This window comes from Sorex araneus, chromosome 4 (assembly GCF_027595985.1).
Source record: "Sorex araneus isolate mSorAra2 chromosome 4, mSorAra2.pri, whole genome shotgun sequence".
NCBI lineage: Eukaryota > Metazoa > Chordata > Mammalia > Eulipotyphla > Soricidae > Sorex > Sorex araneus.
This window is the reverse complement of record NC_073305.1, coordinates 181,748,209-181,771,570: the sequence shown is the minus strand read 5'-3', so window position 1 is coordinate 181,771,570 and position 23,362 is coordinate 181,748,209. Positions and strand designations below refer to the sequence as shown.

At 49.3% G+C, this 23,362-nt stretch overlaps 1 protein-coding gene and 1 long non-coding RNA gene across 2 annotated transcripts in view; one reads left to right on the top strand and one right to left on the bottom strand.

Annotated features, from left to right (window-relative positions):
* The window catches only part of SCAF8 (SR-related CTD associated factor 8), a 216,184-nt gene that overhangs the window by 87,537 nt on the left and 105,285 nt on the right, over nt 1-23,362 (bottom strand). The gene's annotated exons all lie outside the window — the stretch shown is intronic.
* Nucleotides 7,214-14,553, top strand: LOC129404216 (uncharacterized). The gene is made up of 3 exons (XR_008629768.1): nt 7,214-7,640; nt 10,838-10,959; nt 11,229-14,553. It is a non-coding gene; the product is annotated as an uncharacterized LOC129404216 (long non-coding RNA).

Sequence of the window (23,362 nt, the reverse complement as noted above, 5' to 3'; positions counted from 1 at the left end):
CACGGCCCACCCGTGGCTCCCCTCGACCGTGGCAGCCCCAGAGCACAGCGGAGGTGGGGTCAGACGGGGAGGATGCAGATGTGGGAAGGCTGAGAGCAGGAAAGAGGAACACGAACCAGAATGATTCGGCTGATTGAAATAAACCATCTCAACCACCGACTCCCAGCATGTTGCTTTAGCTCAGAGGAACAGCTGTGCATGGGACACGTGTGTGCATGCCTCTATATGGTCAGTGGGATTAAACTAATGATAATGTGGGGCTGGAGCGATAGCACAGCGGGCAGGGCGTTTGCCTTGCACGTGACCGACCCGGGTTCAATTCCCAGCATCTCATATGGTCCTCTGAGCACCGCCAAGAGGAGATAACTATGTGGATAATGACTTAAAGCACGGAACTTAAAATCATACAATAAAAAAAAAACTCTTCAAGCATTTACGAACCTCACCTTTCAAAACCAAATCCATGCCTATAAATGTGTCTATATACTTATGTGCCAGATATAGGTTTTTGTCTCACTCAGAATTGGTATGTAATTAAAAAATATTATATAAAGTTGGAAAGGCCATAGACCTTTTATATAAATGATCAGATAACTTGCTCCAGAACTACACATGCTGTATAAATGGCATAATGAATTGTTGGCATGAAACACTAATAAATTTGAATGCTATAGAAAAATTGTGGTTTTTGGGTTTTTTTTTTAAAGAAAAAATCTGCTTTGTGATTTCCATTGAAACTTGGCCATTTGTATGCCATCCCCCACCCAGACTGCCACTGGGAGCCATTCAAATCAGCAACTGAAATGTAATTATGGACGCCACAGGAAAAATTCCAGAACCCAATATAGACTCAAAAGAGGGAATTCATTGAATTACTATGAAGACAATTTTAAAGGGGCGGGGGGTGGGGAGAGCTAAAATATTCAAATGTAGAGACCCCCTGGTCTCCTCGACTGGGGGCTGGAGAAAGCCCAGGAGAAAGCTTGGGTGCTCACGGGACAGAACATGGCCGACAGACCAGCTGCCCCCGAGGCCTTGGTTCTCCCAAGGAAAATGATGGTGTTTATGAAAGGAGCATACGGGGCCGGACACAGCGCAGAGAAGAGGCATTTGCCTGGCATGCGGCAACCTGGGTTTAGTCCCCCGAGCACCGCCAGGAGTAATCACGGAGAGCAGAGCCAGGAGTGACCCCTGAGCATCACTGGCGTGGCCCTAAAACAAACCCTCCAAAGTAGTATATATATATATATATATATATGCACACACACGCACACAAAAACCCTCCAAAGTAGCATATATATGTGCACACACGCATGCACACGCAAAACCCTCCAAAGTAGCATATATATGTACACACATGCACGCACATGCATGCATATGCACAGGCATGCGCGCGCGCGCACACACACACACACACACACACACAATTCTTGGAACTACTCAACTCTAAGATGACACTGGACAATGACAGTCTGGACTCCGGCTGGGCAGCCTCCCTGCTGGATGGAGGCCAACCCCCCCCCCTCCCCGAGGCCTTCCTTGGACCCTCTGGCTCGGGGCCACGGCAGTTCCATAAGAGAACCCAGATGGCTTCACAGAACAGTCGCCGTCCCCTGTGAGATGCTCTACCGATACACGCAGGGACTGAAACATGCAGGAAGAGGACGACAGCAGTGGTGACAAGATACACGCAGCCGCAGCTCCACGCCACAGTCCTCATGGGCAGGTGACACCAAAGGGAATTCCTAGAGGATACTGCGGATTAGCCGGCTAGACGGTAAAGCGACAAGGCTGAGAGGCTGAGTGTGTCCAAACTCTGAACATCTATGGGGTGATGTGTGTGGGGGTTGCGGGGGTGGGGGTCCGAGCTGGAGAGATGCTGCCACATTCCCAGAAACTGGCAAATACTAGTTGTAGGAGGACCCCGTGCCCTGGGCTCTGTTTCGAAGGAGCACAGTGCCCCCTGCTGGCACAAGCCGGGAATTTAGTTTGCTCTAAAGCCAATCCTCAGGGACACACGGAGAATATTCTCGACTCATTTGGAACCTTTAAAATGGTTTCATTTAAAAGATTCCTTGGTCGGGCCAGGATTTTGTCTCGGGGCTTGAGCACATGCGGCCCTGGGTCCAGTTTCCAGCACCACGTGTGCCCCCAAACTCTTCCTTGATGGTCACAAACATGCTGATTAACAGAAGCCACAAACGTAATGTCACAGACCTGAGAGAAGCAAATGGCGCTTTGGTCAAAAAACGCCATCCTGCTAACGAGAGCAAAACCGTCACACCAAAGCTGTTATCTGAAAACCTCTGAAAATTACCAGAGGCACCAACTATGCATTGTCAGTTCTCATTCTTAAACTTGAACGTGACAATGTAAATTCATGTTTCATTTTGAAACTTTCCGTGGTCAAATATTAAGCAGCCCACTTTCTCGGGAATACTTGGCTTTCTTCTTTAAAAATGATACTTAGAGTTTTCATTTTTTTCCCCCCTTTTAAACCTCAAAAGCTATCAGGAATTTCAAAATTAAGATAGGTTTGTTAGCATTATAAAAAACTTCCAAAGGGCAATTTTAACTTCATTATAAAGAAATGTCAAGTTAAACCTAAACCATAACCCCAGGGGCAGCACTCAAACATTTTGTTATATAATAGTCCTTTACTTGCAATTATATTGAAATTCTGTACGGGAGCTCAAAGAAAAGCCTGAATTTTTTTTTTTTTAAATAGAATATTTTTAATTCTTGTAGGCTGAGTAATTTTCTTAAAACTTCATTTTCATAACTTTCCACTGCAGAAAATGAAGTAGAAAAGAATTGAAATTAGACTTTAGTTTCAAATACTCAATCAACTTCCATTTCTACTGTGGGGAAAACGCCCTCTCATCTTGTTCATGTTCTTTCTTTTGACCAAGCAAATAAAAATGTTGAGGGTTTGCGAGTTAGTTTTCAATACACACACACACACACACACACACACACACACACACACACACACACACACACGATATAGTTTTCAAGAAGTGCTCCTGTTGGAATACGAGTAACATGGGCCTGAGTGATAGTCACAGTGGGTAGGACGCTTGCCTTGGACACAGCAGACCGGACAGGAATTCCATCCCTGACACTACAAAATGTCCCTGAGTATTGCCAAAAGTGATTCTTGAGTGCAGAGCAGAGTAAGTCCTGAGCACCACCAGGTGTGGCCCAAAGCCAAAGAAAAAGAAGAAGAAAGAGAGAATGAAAGAAATAGAGAAAGAAAAAAGAAAGAAAGAAAGAAAGAAAGAAAGAAAGAAGAAAGATAGAAAGGGAAGCAAGAAGCAAGAGAAAGAAAGAAAGAAAGAAAGAAAGAAAGAGAAAGAAAGGAAAGAAAGGAAGGAAGGGAAGAAAGAAAGGAAGAAAGGGAAGAAAGAGAAAGAAAGGAAAGGAAGAAAAAGAAAGAAAGAAAGAAAGAGAGAGAGAAAGAAAGAAAAAAGAAAGAAAGGAAGGAAGGAAGGAAGAAAGAGAAAGAAATAGGGAACGGAGGGAGGGAGGGAGGAAGGAAGGAAGGAAGGAAGGAAGGAAGGAAGGAAGGAAGGAAGGAAGGAAAGAAGGAAGGGAGGGAGGGAGGGAGGGAGGGAAGAAAAAAAAAGAAATAGGGAAGGGAGGAAGGAAGAAAGGGAGGAAAGGAGGAAGGAAGGAAGGGAAGAGAAGAAAGAAAGAATAACAGTGTGAAGACAATGATTGTCGGAGATGATCACTCTGGACAAAAACCGAGTGTTGAAAGGAGGAAAGAGATACACACGATAATACACACGATAAGCTCTCTGTACTTGTATTGCGATGTGTGATTCCCGTGGGCGAAGGGAGCAAGAGAGGAAACCAAGAGCCCGCTGTAGAGGCAGGCGGGGGGTGACCGGGGGCCACTGGTGGTGGGAAGTGTACACGGGTGAAGGGATGGGTGCTGGAACATTGTATGGCTGACATCCAATCACGAACAACTTTGTAACTGTGTGTGTGCGTGCGTGTGTGCGTGCGTGTGTGTGTGTGTTGAAGAGCAAGGGCGGGCCTGAGACACAGCGTAGGGTTAATGCTCCCACACAGCCATGGTCCCCGGCCCTGCACATGCTCCCTGAAGTGGCCCGAGCACGAGGCCAGAGAGCTCAGCGTGCGGCCGCCGGAACGGTGGGAGAAATGAAGACACTTCATTTAACTCTCATAACCGGGTCTGAAGTACTTTTTTGATACTTTCTTTTCATTATTTCTTGCTTATTAATGTGTCAGCCACCACCTGGGAGGCCTGGCTGGGAATCAGAGAGACAATAAAATGTAATTCTTGGGGCCACACAGGTAGTACAGCATTCAGAGCGCTTGCCCTGCACGCAGCTGACCCGGGTTCGATCCCTGGCACCGCATACGGCCCCCTGAGCCCGCTAGAGTGCGTCCTGAGCACAGAGGTAGGAGTCATTCCCGAGCACGAATGGATATGGCCCCCGAACAAAAACAAAAGTAAAAGCAAAGCACGGTTCTCGGTTTAGTAGCTCGCTCTTCGAGAAGAGCCTGCAGGCAGTGTGGAAAACAGGATTATCACACACGGAACAGTAATAGGCTGGGTTTGAAACAGTTCAGCCTTAGATGGGAGTTTTCACGCTAAAGTTATCTACGGTTTTTGGACAACTCTCAGTTGTAGAATCCTGTCCCTCCCTCTCCACACACACACACACACACACACACACACACACACACACGCACACATACACACAGCTCTGTTCCCTCCCTCTCCACACACACACACACACACACACACACACACACAGCTCTCTGTTCCTTCCCTCTCCACACACACACACACAGCTCTCTGTTCCCTCCCTCTCCACACACACACACACACACACACACACACACACAGAGCTCTCTGTTCCTTGAAGGTACTGCGTTGTGCACTAGAATCTCCTCTCCTCCATATGGGGGAAACTGTCTGCCACAGAGGCATGAGGGAGGGGTGGAGAGGTCGGGGGAGTGGGGCACTGGGGACATTGGTGATGGGGAATGTACACTGGTGGAGGGATGGGTGTCTGAACATTGTATGACTGAAACGCAAACACAAAAGCTTGTAACTGTAGCTCACGGTGATTCAATTAAAAAAACAAATGCTCTTCTCTTCTTTGGGTGAGAGGATGGAGTTATGCTCCCGCTCACGGGCTTCCCTTATTAACGCCATAACTGTGGGGACAGAGAGAGAGAGCACAGAGATAAGGGACTTGCCCTGCGCGCAGCTTACCCTGTTCGGTCCCCACCGCCCGAGATGGTCCCCCAATCACTGCCATGAGTGCTCCCTGAGCACTGAGTCAGGAGTAAACCCTGAGTACCTCCAGAGACAGCCCCGAGACTAAACAAAGAGGTTATCCACGTCCTCACCCACTCACCACTATAAGATGCTGTAAGCATGGGCCGTGTGTGCAGCCGGGGGGACACGCGTGGACAGGAACGCACTGCCCGTGAGTTCAGCCGACAGCTGCCCACAGGAGTCCTGCCTCACTCAAGCCAGGACCGCCCGGGACTCCACAGAGCAATTTTCTTCAGAGGAACTCCTAATTCTCTGAGCTAATTTGAACTCAAAAGCTTTCACAACGACAAGCGCAAGGGCCTGAGAGACAGCACAGTGGTGACAGCCTTGCACACGGTTTCCGTGGATCCCGGCCCTGGTACCCGAGAGGCCCCCATGCACAGCCAGGAGTGGCCCCTGAGCACAAAACAAATGAGTAAAATTACAACCACTGAGCGACGAAGAACCACGTCAATTCTGAGGCCCTGCTCACTGCCGAAGAGCATGTCCCCAGAGCAACGCGATCATTCGAAACTCTGCCGAGACGCTGAGACAGTAAAATGGGGGACAGTGGTGAGAACAGGCTGTAAAACCCCGTGCATGCGGAGAAGCGTACAACACCGATACAAAGATACTCAAGAACACCTTTTAAAAACAAAGACGGGGGCTGGAGCCATAGCACAGCGGGGAGGGCGTTTGCCTTGCATGCAGCCGACCCAGGTTCGATTCCCAGCAACCCATATGGTCCCCTGAGCACCACCAGGAGTAATTCCTGAGTGCAGAGCCAGGAGGAACCCCTGAGCATTGCCGGGTGTGACCCCAAAAGCAAAAAATAAAATAAAATAAATATAAGCAAAGATGGAAGGGGCACGGAGACACCCCGGAAGGTAAGCGCTTGCCCTGCATGCAGTCACCTCGGCTGCGACCCTGGTCTGAATCTCCAGCACCCGAGTATGGTCCACCCACCCAGCACCGCCAGGCGTGACTCCTGAGCACAGAACCAGGCCTCTACACTGCAGGGTGTGGCCCAACCCCCCATAAAACTACAGCAATAAACACTTTGTAAGGTGCTTACTGAGCAAAGGAGGCACCTGTGCAGTTCCTCGGGAGACTGGTTAGCGTACACCAACAAGGACAAGGTGGATGCCTTGAGCTGGGGGGCACGGGCAGGCTGACGGCTGGGCAGACTCTGTGGAGACCGACCAGTTCTGCTTTTTCGGTCACACCAGGTGATGCACAGGGGTTACTCCTGGATCTGCACTCAGGAATTACTCCTGGCGGTGCTCAGGGGGACCATATGGGATGCTGGGAATTGAACCCGGGTTGGCTGAATGCAAGGCAAATGCCCTACCCGTGGTGCTATTGCTCCAGCCGGATATATTTTTTTCAGGACGATTTTATCTGACTTTTTAAATCCCAAGCAGAAAACTGCCAGTGAAATGAGTATTTGCCAAGGAAACAACTGTTCAGCGGAGTGCAGAAAAAAAAAAAAGATACTGTCACAAGCACCAAAAGCTAGGACTGCACACCCACCCTTCCTCTCTAGGCTAAATGACCGGAGGCAGCCAACCGTCAAAATAATGGCGATCAGACGGGGCTGGAGCCATAGTCCGGCAGGGCTAAGGCACTTGCCTTGCACGTAGCCCTCTGGGGTCCATCCCCGGCACCCTTTCTGCCTCCCCTGGGCCTGCCAGGAGGGATCCCTGCGTGCAGAGCCGGGAGAAAGTCCTGAGCACCGCCGGGTGTGGCTCAAAACCAAAAACAACAATAACAAAGTGGCAGATCTGAAAAAAAAAAAAAAAAAGAAAAGAAACCCCCAACCAACCCACGGCTGTGTCAGTGCTCCAAAAAGAGGCAAAGGCTGACGTGAGCAGTGGGTGGCACAGCGTGTGCGAGGCTGCGGGGACCGGCTGGGCACCCAGCGGAGACTGGGCATTCTCCCTCCCTGTGGGTGCTCGCCATCCAACCGGCTCCGGAGCCCCCACGCCCTCAGGACCGCCCACACCGGAACCCTGAGCCCCCAGCAGGGACCAGCAGGCCCGGCTGGCCCAGGACTGCCCAGAGCACCCCCTGAGCACTGCTCTGAAGTACCCCCTAAAAGGCAACTGAGGAAGGCAGAGAAGCCAGACAGCAACTAAGCCACAACGCCCCAAAGCAGAGAGAGAGGAGCACTGTAGCACTGTCATCCCATTGCTCATCGATTTGTTCAAGCGGGCACCAGTAACGTCTCCATTGTGAGACTTGTTGTTACTGTTTTTGGCATATCAAATATGCCACGGGGAGCTTGCCAGGCTCTGAGAGAGACGGAGGATTCGAACCCAGGTCGGCCGCGTGCAAGGTAAATGCCCTACCCGCTGTGCTATCTCTCCAGTCTCTCCAGTCCAGAGAGAGTATGGGGGAAATTGTCTGCCACAGAGGCGGGGGGAGGGGTGGGATACTGGGGACATGGGTGGTGGAGAATGTGCACTGGGGGAATGGATGGGTGTTGGATCATTGTATGATGGAAACTCAAACATGAAAGCTTGTAACTGCAGCTCACGGTGATTCAATTAAAAAAAAAAAGAAGGAAAAAGGAAGAAAAGAAAAGAAAAGAAAAAGGAACTGAATGAGATTACAAAAAGAAAAAAATAAGGGGGTTGGAGCAATAGCACAGTGGGTAGGGAGTTTGCCTTGCACGAAGCCAACCCGGGTTCGATTCCCAGCATCCCATATGGTCCCCTGAGCACCGCCAGGAGTAATTCCTGAGTGCAGAGTCAGAAGTAACCCCTGTGCATTGCCAGGTGTGACCCAAAAAGAGGAAAAAAAAAAAAGAAAGTCAACAATGGGCCAACTCAGTGGAAAAGCAGCCCTGGGCCCTGCAGATGACACCCCCAAGCTGCCAGCGTGTGCTGTGCAGTGTTCCCCCAAGTGGGTGGTGCCACCCGCAAAGGACGCTGGCAATTGAGGGGTGCTAGGCCCCTAGAAGCGCTGGTGCAGCAGGGGCCCACACTGTGTTCACTTTAGGAAGGTTGAAATCGAGGTGAGAGGGAGTGGGCAGGGCACTCGCCTTGCCGGCAGCCAACCCAGGCTCGAACCCCGGCGTCCCGGAGGGCCCCCCGAAGGATGGTCACCCTGAGTGCAGGGCCAGGCGGCAGCCCTGAGCATCGCTGGGTGTGGCCCCAAGACAAAAAAAAAAAGGTCTGTTTCCCAAGAGCACGGGGGGGGGGTGTTGGGGGGTTGACAAATAAGCTTGGGGACTTACTTAGAGGAAGCAAGAACAAAGCAGCCTTTTAGCAAGCTCTGACCAACTTGAAACACAACTGCATCAGCAGGAGCAGTTCTGCAATCATTCGTAGATGTGTTTGTGGTGTGCATGTTACCAAATAACTGGCTTGTCCATTTTCAAAGAGGCCGCGTGTGGGGAGAGTGAAATGTCAACATGCCTTTTCCTGTAAGAAAGCAGGACCCACAATCCTGCACCGAGAGAAATCACCTGGCAAGGACTAAGTCCTCTGGGAGATTCCAAAAGGAGTAAATGGTGGGGCCTGGGGCCAGGGCAACAGTACAGCAGGTAGGACACTTGCCTTGCACCCAAGCTGACCTGGGTTCGATTCCCTGGTACCCCGTATGGTCCCCGAGCCCTGCTAGGTGTGATCCCTGAGTGCAGAGTCAGGAATCAGCCTTGAGCCCGCTGGGTGTGGCCCCAAAGCAAAACAACAAAATCAAAAACTGTGAATGTTATTAAATTTCTAAATTAAGTCCTTAAAAATTAAAAATCTTAAAAGCCAGGACTGGAGCGATAGTACAGTGGGTAGGGCGTTCACCTTGCACGCGGCCGACTTGGGTTCAATCAATCCTTGGCATCCCATAGGGTCCCCTGAGCACTGCCAGGAGTAATTCTTGAGTGCAGAGCCAGGAGTAACCCCTGTGCATCGATGTGCAGTGCCCAAAAAGAAAAAAAAAAGGCCTTAAATTGAAAAGTATAGTAAAGGACCCCAAGGGGCCGCCCCTCTTCCTCTTACAAAGATGACAGGAGCAGACGGAACTGCAAGGCGCAAGGGTGTTGCCTTTCAAAGCGTCCAAAGCGCTTTCAGCTAAAAGTTCCGTGGCTGTGAGACGGAGCTAAGGCTGAGAAGGCGTCACCTCTGCGTCTGGAGCAGACACTCGGCTCTGCTGGTCTCACGGCTGCCGGCACTGGCCGACGGAGGCTGCGACCAGGGTTCCATCACCACGGGGAGCCCCTCTGAGCACAGAGCCCGGAGCATCCCCCGAGCACAAGGTGTGGCCCATTTCCCACACCCCCAAGTAAACTCACAGCACCGAGCAGCCCCACAGCGAGCCTGAAAATCAACGGATCTTTAGGAAACTTGCAAGTACAAAAAATGATCCCCCCTAATAATATTTTTAAATATTCTTAAATAAAAAAAAATTGTACCAATGCCAGACTGGAGCGATAGCACAGTGGGGAGGGCATTTGCCTTGCACGTGGCCAACCCGGGTTCGATTCCTCTGCCCCTCTCGGACAGCCCGGCAAGCTACCGAGAATATCCCGCCCGCATGGCAGAGCCTGGCAAGCTACCCATGATGTATCTGATATGCCAAGAACAGTAACAACAAGTCTCACAATGGAGACATTACTGGTGCCCACTCGAGCAAATTGATGAACAACGGGACAACAGTGCTCCAGAGCTCCAGCAGTGATGCTGTGTGAGCATTTAATTTCTGACAGTGAACTGGATTTAAACGCTTTTCTTGAAACCGGTGGGTCAGCCCTGAGAAACCTGCCCTGGGGATTCCTCATCTCCAAGACACCCCCCTCCCCTGCCCCACCTCCTCCCCTCCCCACCAAGGTGCCAGCTGCAGCTGACCCAGCCCGGCTGCCTTTCCTCTTTCTACCCAAACCCACTCTGAAACCCTCACACGCCTGTCCAGCAGCGTGGGGGTCCTCGGGGAGCACGCGCTTTCCAGTACACCCCGTTTCAGCCCAATTCTCCTCTCAGACTCCGTTTCTTCCCTTCCACACCCCTGTCCCTGGGTCTTCCAAAAACGGATCAGATCTTCTACAGATCTTTTACGGCAGAGACTTAAACACGTCTCTGGATCTACTGACGCTTACTCTACCATAAACAGGTTCGGTGCAGGTAGAAAAAAGGCAGTCTCTACCGAGCTACCCGGTAGTCTGACAGAACAAATCTATAGTATGAGTCTTTTTTTTTCCCTGCTTTTTGTTGTTGTTGGCGGGTTGCATCACACCCAGTGAGGCTCAGGGGTTACTCCTGGCTCTGCACTCAGGAATTCCTCCTGGTGGTGCTCGGGGACCATAGGGGATGCCAGGGATGGAACCCAGGTCGGCCACATGCAAGGCAAACGCCCTACCAATGTACTATGGTTCTGGTCCCACTATCGAGTTTTAAAATACTACCAAACGCTTTCCTTGTTCTTTTTTAAAATAACATTTAATGTCATCTTTAGACCAATAGAAAGCAATTTAGACCAATATAAAGTATTGAATATGCCCAAAATAGTAACAACAACATGCTCTTCGTATTCCTGCAGCGAGCAGACGCCATTGGCCTACACTAGCACACGACAGAGACAAACGAAGACGTTACTGGCGCCTGCTCGAGCAAGTCGACGAACAACGGGACAACAGTGATACAGTGATAAAGCAATTCAGGGTAAGTATCAACCCAGAGATAGAAGGAAACAAGGAGAAAGCAGGAACCAATCTTCCATACGGATATAAGACAAATGCCCACATGCAGCTCAGATGGCTGGTGCTCAAGTGTCAAGTGCACTGTTGCTACTTATGTGTATCTGCAGCAAAAGCAGCAGGAGTGCAGACAGGCTAGTGAGAATACTGAAAAACAAGCTGCTTCTTTCCTTCCCATACTCCCTCTCTCCCCCATAACAAAAAGAGTTTAAAGATAACGATCAAACGCTTTAGTTTCAGTGTTGCCTGGAAACAGGGATGGAAAGTATCATGCTGGAAGCTACAGTTGCAGGGCAGAGATATTTCTGGATTCTACCCCTCACTCCACCTAAAACCAGACAAAGACCGCCAACTGTCAGTGAAGATGGAGTGCCCGGGGCTGGAGCGATGGCACAGCAGGTAGGGCGTTTGCCTTGCATGTGGCCATCCTGGGTTCAATCCTCGGCATCCCATAAAGTCCCCTGAGCACTGCCGGGGGTAATTTCTGAGTGCAGAGCCAGAAGTAACCCCTGAGCATTGCCAGGGTTACTTTTAGCTCCCCCCCTTCCCCTACCCCCACAAGCATTGTTTTGTGTGGCCCCAAAACAAAACACAGAAAGATGATGTGACCTTAAATTGGTAAGCACTCAAATTCATTCACATTTATATTAACCAAAGGCTAGTCATGCTAGCAAGTCTCACAATGGAGACGTTACTGGTGCCCGCTCGAGCAAATTGATGAACAATGGGAGGACAGTGCTACAGTAATGCTAAAGGAAGCCAGTGACATACAAAATCAAGCGCTACTGGTCACGCGGTTTGATTTTCACTGAACAAGGAACTAGACTAAGTGAACTCCCTTCCCGTCCCCAAACAGGTTCATTTCACTTACTTATCGGAGCATTTCAATGATCCGAACATTCTAACTACGAACACACGTAGGCTAGAACACAGACAAACTGGAGTGTGAAAATAAACACAGTTCAACGGTCACTGTGATGTACGCGGGGGCTCCCAGCTACCCCAGCCCAAGGGTCTGGGGGGGCTGGACTGGATGCAAACGCTTCTGAATACAGATCAGGGGTCTGCTGTGGAGAGACCCGCTGCTCGGAGCACGGCACGGAAGAGGCGCATCAGTGGCCAGCCCTCGGCCCTGACCCCGGGCAGCCGCCCAGGACAGACATTGGCACACGGCGCCGAGGAGGGTGTGGGTGCTGTCCTGGCTGCCAGGATGTCTCCTGGGAAACGGTCCGCCAAGAAAGAAGCGGACAGGAAGGCAACGGAATCAAAGGCGGGAGTAGCTCGGGCTGAGGGAGACTTCGGGGGGCTGGTCCTCGGGAGGGGCTCCTTTGGGGATGCCGAGTCCCGTGAGTCTCGGACCCTCAGGAGAGAGGCCCAGGCGAACCGTGCCTGGCACGGTGACCCTAGGTGCTGCACCCCTTCCCTCCGTGCTCTGCCTTTTCGCCCTGGGGAAACTCATCTGGGCAGCTCCGTTTACAAACTACCGAACAGGGCCAGTAGTGGAGTGGTAAGGCGCTTGCCGGACTCAATCCCTGTCACCACAGGCCCCTGTCACCTGAGGCGCCACCCGGAATAATCCCTGAGCACAGAGCAAGGAGCACAGCTGGGTGTGACCCTGAAAACGACTAACATCGAATGGGTGCGTAGCATCTCGTGTGATAGAGGAGTGGGGCGGGGAGGAAGGCCAAGGGCAGGTGAGGGCACTCTGTGTCCAGTCCCGGGCTGTCCCCAAGGCCAGGGGCAAACACAGCAGCTCCACGCCGGCGTGTTCCCATCCTGCACACGCCGCCAGGGCCAGGGCCCCTTAGCCGGGGCCTGCCGCCCTCCCGCAGCTCACACCAACGTGACGGGATTGACTGTTAGACGCCAAGTTATCCCCAAGTTATTCCCCGAGAACCTGACTGCTGCCTGCCGGTGAAAACGCCCATCTCAGCTCACCCCTTCCCCAGAGACGCCCCACTGAACCCCTCCTGGGGCGCCCTGGCAGGGCCACTGGCCCTGATGGAGCGCAATCTGCACCCGGTCTCCCCAGCCATCCACGCATACCCCCACTGCGAAGCACGGATCACGCTTGGGACGCCAGCACCCGGCTCTCGCCCTTCCCCACTCAGCCCCCAGCCCCGTCAGTCACTGGCCAAGAGCAAGCAGTGGGGTTGACTTTCACGCCCTACCCTGGACCGAGCAGCCGAGGACGCCAAGCAATTCTCTCATTCACCTTCATACCCATTCAACTCATGTCGAAGAAGTCCTCCAAGGAAAAAAAATTCTAATTACCAGCCCCCCCAAGCCCCCCTAATCAGCATTACAGGAAATTCTATAGCATTTCTTCACTACAGACTCACAAAGTTATCCAGTAATTGTTCTTGGGAAGTTCCTGACCGAGACCTTCACCGCTGAGAAGCTAAGGGTGCACTCTCCTCAAGAACACAGCTCCGAGGGTCTGAGAGGTGGTGCAGTGGGTAGGGCGCTTGCCCTGCATGCGGCTGATGGGCTTCACTGCATATGATGCCCCAAAGCCCCTGAGTACTGAGTACTGTGGGCCTCCAAACAAACAGAAACCCCCAAGAGCTTGGAGTCTTCCTTCTACCCCATCACACTGACATCTTGGGATGAGTTTAAAGCCAGGAATTTTTTAGTGCCCCACTTGGGAACCACAAACATGAGAAGGTGATTGATCTGAAAGCTCTAAATGGAAGCCAGAATCCGGCATCACAAAGCACTGACCGGGCTGGAGCGATAGCACAGCGGGTAGGGCGTTTGTCTTGCACATGGCTGACCCGGGTTCGATTCCCAGCATCCCATATGGTCCCTGAGCACCGCCAGGGGTAATTCCTGAGTGAAGAGCCAAGAGTAACCCCTGAGCATCACCGGGTGTGAGCCAAAGAGAGAAAAAAGCAAGCAAGCAAGCAAGCAAGCAAGCACTGACCAGCAAAGCAATCACCTTCCTGTCTGTGATGAACTTTTGGAATTCAACTACACACGTGCCAGGGACGAGCAGGACCAGACCCCAACAGAGCTGCTGTTTCATGAGTCTTTAAACGTGCCAAATAGGCACAACATACGACTGAACTTTTTGAGGGAGGTGGGAGCCTCCAGACAGCGCTAAGGGGGCCTCAAGCAATTCTTAGCCAGCCGGGCCAGCGGTTTGGTGTGGGGACCTGAGGTTGGGGCCAGGCCTGGCCACACAGAAGGCACGTGCCTTCACTGCTGGACTCTCTCTGCCCCCAAAGCTGAACATCTTGATGGACTGTATTTTTACATCACGAAAAATGTTGAAATAATGGAAAGTATCATGTTAAGGGAAATGAGTCGGAGAGAGAGGGAGAGATATAGAAGATTGCACTCATCTGTGGAATATAAAGTAAGAGAATGGGAGAATAACACCCAAGAATAGTAGAGATAAGTACCAGGAGGTTTGCTTCATGGCTTGGAAGCCGGCCTCACATGCTGGGGGAAAGGCAGCTCAGATAGAGAAGGGACCACCAAGTAAAGGGTGGTTGGAGGACCAGCTCGGGTTGAGAGATGCGAGTCCAACGTAGACTATAGATTGGACACAATGGCCACTCAATGCCTCTAGTGCAAACTATAACACCCCAAGGAAAGAGAGAAAAAAGGGAATGCCCTGCCACAGAGGTGGGGTGATGGGAGGGATACTGGGATCATTGGTGGTAGAGAATGGGCACTGGTGGAGGGATGGGTAATACTCAAGCACTGTATGAATGAAACGCAAGCATGAAAGTTTGTAAGTCTGTGACTGTACCTCACGGTGATTCACTAATAAAAAAATTTTTTAAAAAAGGAAAGAAAAATGTTGAAACAATATTGCAATACTAAGTCATGGGATTCTTTGTTTAAAAACAACAAAAAACCCTGCTACGAATTGTTTTAATTTGAAAACTGTTGTTAGCGAGCAAGGATGTTGTTCAAGTATGAACACTGCCGCTGCTGACCACTCGGCAGTATAAACATGCTACAAATGCTAAATCACGGTGACTATCGCAGAACACTTCCTACAAATAAATGCATGCAATCTTTCCCCAGGCTTCTTTAAATACACACCGTTTGAAAATTCAACTGATGATTATTTTTAATTGGGTGCCATCTTTCTTTGATACAGATTGCTGGGTATTTGTCTACAGTAACATTTGTGTGTGGGGGGGACTTGACTTCTTTCTCCTGAAAGGTTCAAGTGGTTAGCCAGAGGGCGCTGTGACTAGCTAACACCCCTCACTTGATCTTCTGAGTATACTTGCAGCCTGAAGATGTCACTGATGTTTGAGCCACCTCACGGTCTCTGGGAAGCGTCAAGAGTACTGGGGTGCAACAGTCAAGGAAGCATTGACTCCAACAAGCCTACAGAGACTAAATGGGTGACACAGGCCCAGTACGGGGCAGCACGAGTGAAACAATCTCTAAAGAAGTTCTTTTTCTTTTTTTTTTTTTCTTTTTTTGGGTCACACCGGCGATGCACAGGGGTCACTCCTGGCTCTGCACTCAGGAATTATCCCTGGCGCTGTTCAGGGGACCATATGGGATGCTGGGAATTGAACCCAGGTCAGCCGTGTGCAAGGCAAACGCCCTACCCACTGTGCTATCACTCCAGCCCCTCTAAAGAAGTTCTTTCCCGTCAAAAATCTTCCCAGGTAGGGCCGGAGAGTGCACAGGGGTTCAGGCATGTGACCTGCGTAAGGTTTGATCCGTGGCACCAATGGGTCCCCAGAGCAGAGCCAAGAAGAGCCGACTTCTAGAAGCTGTGGCCCCCAGCCCCCTTCCAAATGTCTCCCAACAGCTACGAAACATACGCAAGTTTCTGCAGAGATAGTTCTCTTTTCTATTTTCCCCGGATCTGTAAGTCTGTTGAGGCAACGTCGAACGCAGACAACTTTTCGGGAGAGAACAAATGCATCTCATGCGAGGTATTATCTAAATAATACAGATTGTGCTAGAACACGGAACACAACACACAGTGGGTGCAGGCACATGTCACATGTCTAAGCACGTGCTCTAGAGCATGCCTTGGGGCCAGAGAGACAGCACGGCAGGTAGGGAACTCGGCCTGCATGCAGCCAATCCAGTCCCCCGAGCACTTCCAGGAGTGTGCCCTGAGCACAAAACCAGGAGTTCACCTGGCACACGGCCTGGTATGGCCCCCAAACCAAACAACAGAGTATATGCTCGATCCAAAAGCCTTTTTTTTTCTGCTAGGGAGAGAAGTCGTATTGTTGGTTATAACCGCAACACAGTCAGTCATTATCTGAGGTTGATCTCACAGAGAAGAATAAGCTCTTTGGGCACGTCGCCAATTGGTTTCCAGGAAGCCACATTCTAGATCGGCTCTACTGATCAAAGGACAAAAATCAAGCCAAAACTACACGTCCCAGAAAGCAAAGTGAACAATGACATCACTCACATGTATCTTTAACTGAACTCGGACTGTAACACTGCAGGCTCTGACGTGATCTGATCCTGAGCTAGATATTAGTAAAAGCCCACACACTTCAACCAAAAGGCACACACTTCAACCAAGAACCTCAGGAGCCAACAGAAAATTTTACTGAATTCAAACATGTTCATAAAGCAAACAGGGTTATCTCTAAAATTATTAGGTTATGGCTAAGTTTTCTGCAAAAAAAAAAAAAGAAGAAAAGGAAGAAAGAAAATTGTCTGATTTGAAAAACAAGAGGTTCAAGAATTGAGAAAGAGATATAAATATAAGCATCTAGACACCATAGTTCAATTATAATTAACGAATCTAGGGATTTTAATATCTGGCTCAGATCTTACAGGTACTAGTAGAAAGACAACTGCACCATTTACTATAGCAAGTTTCACTAAATCAAATTACTTGGAAGCCAAAATTAAGCAAATCAGACTCCACTAGACACGTGAGCCAATTCAAGAACTAAGGTCAGCCAATTCCAATATGCATGAACTTCTGTTTTCTTTTCCTTTAGTGTAAACAAAACTGAGTATATATCGATATGAAAAAGTCAACAAAATATGCCACTTGATTTACATGGTCATTCACCTTAAAATATTTTAACCTAGGTGAATTACATAACTTGGTAATACCTGACGTACAGCTTCACTTAATTTCATTTCAGAAATAAGAGAAGTCAGGAGCTGAGTGATTGCTCTGTCCTTTAACAATCTCTGTATTGACCTCCCAAGTTTTATTTTTTCTAAAAAAATAACAAGTATGTAAATCCTAATTCCATGGTCTTTTCCTGAGTTCTTTACAATTCTGTTTTTCTAATAGAATTCCCCCCTGGATTCAATACCCAGCACCACAAAATCAGTATTTTATTAAAAGACGCCCTGTATGTATTTCCAGCCAAGTTTTATGTTATAATCTAGAAAAAAAAATAGCTGGACCCAAAGGTCATACATTAGCAAGTTTGAAAATGGCAAGGTTATTTAAAGTACATTTAAAGGTTCAGCCGTAAGTGAAATCGTTTGTGTAAGACTTTGATTTGACGCGTGGCATCAAAATAGCAGAACGATCTAATTGTTCCACTTAATATCTTCATTAACGATTGCTTACCAAAACTGCTAAAAATGTCACAATATAATTAGCCATGATGACTGGTATGAAACTGAGCCGGGGGCCGGAGAGACAGTACAGTAGTTAGGGCTCTCGCCTTGCACACGAGTAACCTGGGCTTTATCCCCAGCGGGTACCCCATATGTTCCCGAACTGCTCAGGACTCCTGAGCACAGAACTGAGAATAGCTCGGACTGGGGCCCAAAACCCAAACAAAATTAAAATTGAACTAAAAATTTATCTCTCCCTCCCCACCACCCTCCACATATATCTATCTTCAAATACTCAGAATAGTTCAGGAACAGAATGCCTGGTTTGATTACGTCAGTGATGCCAAGTGAAACCTGTACTTCTCAAGGTGAGTGGGAAGGCAGAGTAATGTTCCCGGGGCATTACTCCGACGACGAGGACACCAAGGGATGCCACCTCAAGAGGAAAAACAACACACCAAACTGTCCCACAAACCAAGAAAAACTCGGGATTGCTCTTTAAGAGTGGGATCGTCACAAACGGCAAAATGTGCCTGGATCACGGCCAAGGGCAGATTTGAAATAGAAGGCGCACGGCCATGGCCGTGAGAACTCGGGCCACGCCCCAAGGACTGCCGAAGACGGAGGGTCAGCTGGGACTTGCCCGGCGCACAGGCAGAACCCAGGAGGTCTTGTTCTGGGGTTCAGTCCCAAGGCCAGGCCCCCGCCCGGGCTCATCCTTTGTTTTATAGCGTCCTGATGCTGTCCTGGTGCCACGCCCGGCCATGCAGAGGAAGCTACTCCCACCATATGCTCGTGGCGGGAGGGGGGCGGCACAGCAGGGGCCCTGGAGCCACTGGGGCCAAGAAACTGACGCAAGGGCAGCACAGAGCTTGCACACGTGAGGCCCTGGGTTTGGTTCCCAGTACTGCACGCTGGGTCTCTCTCTCTCTCTCTCTCTCACACACACACACACACACACACACACACACACACACACACACACACACACACACACACACACACACACACACACACACACACACACACACACACACACACACACACACACACACACACACGCAGTGGACCCAAATTCACAAAGTGAACCACAGCATATAAGTGTTCATAAGACTGAACGGTTCTGTTTGGCAATTAAAAAATCGTTATCTATGATTCAAAAATGATTTGAAGTGAGTCATTTACTGAACCACTGAAAAATATCACTGACCTAAAACTCATGGGTGGTACTCTTGGTCTCTCCATCTCAGAGACCATATTTGATGCTGAGTACGCATCTAGTTAGTATTCATTTCAGGCTACTGGAGGGTTTCATGGTGTCATTTTTTTTTTGAATGAAAAGAAAATTTACCCAAGTTATAAAATTTACTGAAAATTCTCCAGTGAGCCATTTTCTAATGAGTTAGCCCTAATGAGAAAATATTAAGTTTTAGAGATATAATTCCTAAGAAATATGTTTGCAAGTCAAACCATTTAAGACAATGGTTTGCAGTGACCTAATCCCAAAAAAATATTCAAGTGCAACTTAAAAAATTTATATTTTATATATATGTATATATACATATATAAATACAAATATATATATATATATATATACACAAACCTACAAGCGACATGGTTCTCTAAAGACACGCTATTTCTCATGAACAAGTGTGTAGGAGCAGGGGCTGGAGCAATAACAGTGGGTAGGGCGTTTGCCTTGTATACAGCCGACCCGGGTTGATTCCCAGCATCCCATATGGTCCCCTGAGCACCACCAGGAGTAATTCCTGAGTGCAGAGCCAGGAGTAACCCCTGTGCATTGCCGGGTGTGACCCAAAAAGCAAAAAGACAAACAAAAAAACCACAAGTGTGTAGGAGCAAGTATATGCACATGTAGTATGGGTGCATTTGCTTATTAGAAACTATTTCTAAATACTAAAATGAATCTAGAGAAAAACTAAGTCAGGTTATTCACTCAGGAAGAAAAAAAGCATTTAACTGAAAAATCTATTGGCTCAAACATGCATCTATGGGCTCAAGCAGTTGTGATGCATGAGGAAATTAAACACTTGACAGTCCAACAAAAGGCAGTGAGGGCTTGGGTATCACTTTCTTCCCCCACCAGACCACCAGCTACTTGGACGTCCAACAAGAAATGGCCATCTGCCCACACTGACAACCAAGGGAAACAAAGGCTCCTCCGAATGGAAGAAAACTCAACCCTGGGGCTGGAGCGATAGTACAGCGGGTGAGGAGTTTGCCGTGCACGCAGCCAACCCCGGTTAATCCTGAGCATCCCATAGGGTCCCCAGAGCGCCACCAGGAGTGATCCCTGAGTGCAGAGGCAGGAGTAACTTACCCCTGAGCATCGCTGGGCATGACCCAAAATGGAAACAAAACACAAACCCAGCAACAAAAAAAGAAAATTCAAACCCTGAAGGACTTAATGACTAACCAGAGTGTCTGCCCACTTCTGGGCCTAAGTATCGCTGCTTTCAAAACCAAGTTATTTCTACTATTTCTTAAAATCACTTCATCAGAAGGGTTTGATGAAATAATCTTGACCAGTCTTTCCTTCACCCCATTTCCCACCCTATGTTACGTGAGCTGCTTCTGGTCTAAGAGAAGTAATACAGCAGATAGGGCACTACTAGCCTTGCGTATACATGACTGGGTTCAATCCCCAGCACCTCAAATAGTTCCCCAAATCCCACGAGGAGTAATCCTGAAAGCAGGCCCAGGAGTAAACCCTGAGCATAGCCAGGTGTAGCCCCAAACTCTCAAAACTAAAGTGGACCAGGGCAGAGACGGGGCGTGGTTATCAGAACCCACGGTCTAAAAACGTCCTAGATTTGCTCTTCGGCAGGGCCAGGGATAGTCTTAGTGGCCCACAAGTACTGCAACATGTGGCCTCCACAATTTTTGTTTCAAGCGTGAACTACTGATTTTATTTGCTGAGTCAAGCACACAAGTCACGCCAAGAGGGAAACAAAGGCTGTGAGCTGTGACCTTGGAGGGACAATTAGATGGCTCCATTTGTCAAGTCCCTCGATAGTTTTTAGTCCAACAAGTAGATTTTTAAAAAGTCCACTGTGGCAAATAAGATCAGAGTTGCCACAGTTTACGGGTTTGTCCAAATTTATTTTCTGTATCAGGGTAACGACTGCTGTGCGTTGTCCGAACCCAGCTATGACTAAGCTGCCAGCAGGCGGCTGCCTCACTCGACTATGGGCTTTAAGAATCACCAGTGGTACCGGGAGTCCTTTCTCTCTTCTTTGCCTCCGAGCGTCTAGATTCCACAGCCTGCAACAACACGTTTCTCCACTTTCTTTTGAACATTCGAATTTGGAGACTTACTTTGAGAGCAAATGCTTTCCAAATTCTTACTATTACATATGGAGGCCTAATAAGACTTTAAAAAAAAAAATGTTTTTATAAAATGTGGTTTCACATACAATGGACCGAGTCAGACACATCTTTAAAAAGCAGTTTATTTCAGTGGTTAACATTATACGTTTGTGGAAAAACTACATATTTTTTTTTCACTTCAAGTGAATCCATCTTTCCTTGAGTTCCATAATGGGGGGAAAAGTCTACCCTTAAAACTTGAGTTCTTCTATGTCTTTGAAAAATAAAATCAGTAAGATTTTTAACCACTAATTCATCACCATTTAAACCTACTAGTGAACAACAGGAAATGTTCTAGCTGCTCCTCGTGAACTCGGAACCCAGGCAGGCACGCCGGGAGCCAGGAGCCGAGGGTGCCCGCCCAGCGTGTGTACGGGCTGGTACGGGGACCCCAGATGCCAGGGGAGCTCCAAGGGTGGGCACGAGGCTGCACAGCATCAGGAGGCCTGAAGAAGAGGCCCTGAGCCCGTGCGCCCACGGCAGACTCGGGTGTCACACTCACTGGGGCGCAACGGCGCAGGAACCCCGACACGCAGGCCTGAGTCCCATCCACTGGTCCCCCCGGCCCAGCCTGGCAGCCGCGAGCCCCGGCGAGGACCGGCGAGCAGGAGTGCTCTGGGGCTGTGCTCCTCCCCGAGGAAGAACGGGGACCCTCGTCAAAGCACCTCGTTAGTAAAGAGCTGCACAGAACTTACATTTCAGTCGGGGCCAAAGCTGTCTACTTGATCAAATATTTTTCTGGCTACTCCTACGGGGGAAAAAAAAAGTATAAAACTTGAAATACACCTATTTCTAATAAACCTCTCTAATCACAAGTTATAACTGCTTAGAATTTTTTTATTTTTAGAGATTAAAACTGGAGTCAGGGGCTGGAGCAATAGCACAGCGGGTAGGGCGTTTGCCTTGCACGTGGCCGACCCGGGTTCGATTCCCAGCATCCCATATGGCCCCCTGAGCACTGCCAGGAGTAATTCCTGAGTGCAGAGCCAGGAGGTAACTTCTGTGCATTGCTGGGTGTGACCCAAAAAGAAAAAAAATTAAAAAATAACAAACTGGGGTCAGCTTCACACAAGGCCAAATGTCTAACATGCATAACTCCGGCCTCTTAGGAGAGAATTTTAATGAATAGATAAAACAAAAAAGGTAAATACTAATTTTTTGAGAGGGGCCCCATGCTCAGTGCTCTGTGCTAGGGACCAATGTCGTGGCAGGGACTGAGCTTGGGTTGCTGCACCAGGGCGGTGGCACTACAGCCCCAATATGTTTTACAGAGGGCACAAGTAACAGCTTCCATGGGAAGAGACACCGTACATGTTGTTTGTGTCAAATCCGGGGGCGACCGGGGTCTGCTCCTGGTTCTACGCTCTTGAGTGATTCCTGGCAGTGCTGCAGGTAAGCACCTTAACCCCTGTCCCATCCCTCCCGTGTCTACACGGTACATCTGTATGGTAGCTGCGCTGAATGAAGTTTCAGAAAATCCCCATGGTTAAGTCAGCATTAAGTCAATACAAGAGTACTTCCCTTTGTTTGCTATCGTGACGCTATGAACCGCAGAGAGGAAAGGGGCAGGGTGCTGGCCCTGTAAGCAGGAGACTTTGCTCAGATCTCCCAGACAAAGCACACGGTCCCCTGAGCACTGCTAGGCGTGGCCCCAGACCGTCCCCGCCCCCAAAATGCATCACAAATGAATCGAAACAGCGGGGCAGTGCTGGCTGGCTTATTCAATGGTTTGTAATAGCTATGCCAAGGATTTAAAAATGGAAACGGCATCAAGATGCTCATCACTAACATGGGACTAACGTTCAAGAGCCAGAGATCTAATCACAGGCGGTTGGGGCCAGAGGGACAGCACAGCTGGTAGGGGGGTTGCCTTGCACGAGGCCTGCCCAGATTCTACTCCCAGCACCCCATACGGTCCCTCAGCACCACCAGGAGTAATTCCCTAGTGCAGAGTCAGGAGTTACCCCCGAGTATTGCTGGGTGTGACCCAAAAAAAGCACCTAAAAATGGTAATAATAACCACAGGCTGTTACATGTTCTTACACGACCTTACTGTGTTGCTCTAATTCCCAGTGAGCTAAGGAGATGCGGTTTTTTTTCGGAAGTACGCTCCAGGGAGAGTTGAGACACATGTGCCGGAGGAAGATGACAAGGTGACCACCCAAGACAGAGGGAGGCCAAGTCAAGGATACAAGGAGGACTGAGAACTGCCCCACGTGTGAAAGAGACCAGGATGGGGCCTCCCTGGACAGTCAGAGGTCATGGGGTCCTGCCCTCCCCCTGAACTCGTGCTTTGAGGCCTTGATTCAGCAATCAATCCCTGTTGTGCTAACACTACTTCCCGCTGCTCGTGAACCTCCGATACGGTCCACAGATTACCTTCCCAGAAGACTCCTCCAAAGCCAAGCACAGGGGCAGCAAGGCCTGCTGGTTAACACCACCCC